Here is a 2,427-nt window from a genome sequence, read left to right on the forward strand (position 1 = left end):
AATGTGTTGTAGATGCAAAGGCATACAGGGAAGGACTTGGTCCTCAGGAAAAGGAACGATATCTGGAAAAGTTACGTTTTATTGGTGGTGCAGATCCGTACGAGTTGGCTTCCTCGTCTTGGATCAATGACGACCCGGAGAGTCTTCCGTCGATTGCGTATCCTGATATCGTCAACTACTTGGTTTTCTCACCAAGCCCATACACAGCGGAAGACCTTAAATCTTACAAAAGTTTGGAGGCCTATAACCAGATGGTGTGTGGATGGGTGAGAGAGATGCAGTATCAAGTCATCAACGACAGATGTGTTGTGAATGCCAAAGTAAGTAATACTACGTATTTAATCAACCTAAATGATGATGATATCATGAATACCCAGGTGTAACATTAGCCAAGAGTTTTTAATTTCAAGTACTTCCAGTTTGATATGCATTAGTATATGATATGCACAGTCTACATTAGTATATACACTGTACAAAACTACGGAGCACTCATCGCTATCAGAGTTTAAAACCCCTGGGAGGCCTGGACCTTGCAGTGATGTAGATAAGGCTATGTTAGGCCTACCTGTTTTTGTGAAGTGTTGTTCTTACAGTATTATTTTGTTGTTCTTACAGTATTATTTTGTTGCTTTGTCTTTTATTCAGGTACTCCATTCTCAGTCAATCCGAGCAACACCCCTGGAACCCTGGATAATCGCTGAGAAGTCTGGCCGGATTCTTGGAGCCCACTGCACGTGTATGGCTGGCCTCGGAGAGACGTGCACACATGTTGCTGCATTATTGTTTCTCATTGAAGAAATAGTGAAGTTGAGAGACTCAGTGACTCAAGAAAAGGCATATTGGCTGTTACCTACTGCACTGTCAAAGGTGGAATACAGGGAATGCCGGAAGATTGACTTCACTGTAACAAAGAGATCTCAAGTAAAAGAGTTGGCCAGATGAAATGTGCTGCTCATGGACAGTCACTTGAGGAACAAAGCGCTAGTGATTTTTGCACTGTTACAGTTGGGAAAACACAACAGCCAACCAGTGATGAACTGTCATCACTATTCAGTGCTCTTAGTGCAACTGGGTCAAAGTCTGCTATTTTGTCCCTGATTGAGCCTTACTCTGACAGTTTTGTCCCCAAAGTGATTGGAGAAAATTTTCCTCCTGTGTTGACAGAACTGCGAAAGGATGAAGCAGTTCACATGGACTATAGCGATGTATTGTCCATGTGCAAAGATGTAGAAATTTCAGTATCAGAAGAGCAAGCAAAGGCAGTTGAAGCCGCTACAAGGGATCAAGCTTCTTCTAAACTGTGGTTTCGATTCCGTGCTGGTCGAATTACAGCATCTAAAATGAAAACTGCATGTTGCACTGATCCAAATCAACCAGCTCAGAGCTTCATCAAAAGTGTGTGCTATCCTGAGTCATACAGATTCACATCAAAAGCCACTACCTGGGGATGTAATCATGAGAAATTTGCACGTGATATGTTTATAGATGTGCATAAGGAATCTCATGAAAATGTTAAATGAAAAGTACATGACACAGGTTTCTTCATAAATCCAAGTGTGCCATTCCTGGGTGCTTCTCCCGATGGCCTAGTTTCTTGTGATTGTTGTGGTGTCAGTGTAATTGAAGTGAAATGTCCATTTTGTGTGAAAAGTGACAAGGTAGACACTGTATCCTATTTGGAGAAGGACAGTGGAGGAAAACTGACACTTAACCGAAACCATCAGTATTTCTACCAGGTGCAAACTCAACTTGGGGTGTGCAAACTGGAATCTGCCTATTTTGTTGTTTGGACAGAAAAGGATTTGCATGTTGAGCAAATTGTATTTGATGAGGAGTTCTGGGACATGATATGCCAGAAAAGCAGGCATATTTTTGACACAGCCATTATGCCAGAGTTAATTGGCAAGTTTTATACAAAGGTCAAAGGTCAAAGGTTTTTTATTTGTCATTTCTTGTACGGTGTACACGAGATGAAATTGTGTGCTCCTAGATTAAAAGCAGTGCAAAAAATCATAATACAAGACTTTCATCTACCATGGCCAATGTGTCCTCACAACCTGGAGTATCTGCCTCGGCAGAATCACATGACTCTGACTGTGCTGCAAGTACCAGTGGCCAAGAAAAAACCTGGTGTTTCTGTCATCAGGTTGAGTTTGGGAGAATGATTCTCTGTGACAATGCAAAATGTCATATTAAGTGGTTTCACTACTCGTGCATTAATATTAAGGTTGCACCAAAAGGGAAATGGTATTGCCCAGAGTGCCAAAAGCTACCTCAGTTTCAGCCAAAAAAAGGAAAGAAACCTTATAAGTGAAAAACTTTTTTTTTAGTGGACTGCTATGAAGATGTGCTCTTCAGGCACTTTGTTTTACTGTTAGTGAGTTATTGTAACTGACAAAAAGTTGTCAAACTCATTACATTACATGC

The sequence above is a fragment of the Trachurus japonicus genome, unplaced genomic scaffold, assembly GCF_045865225.1.
Source record: "Trachurus japonicus isolate A0001 unplaced genomic scaffold, Traja_1.0 AP030253.1".
NCBI lineage: Eukaryota > Metazoa > Chordata > Actinopteri > Carangiformes > Carangidae > Trachurus > Trachurus japonicus.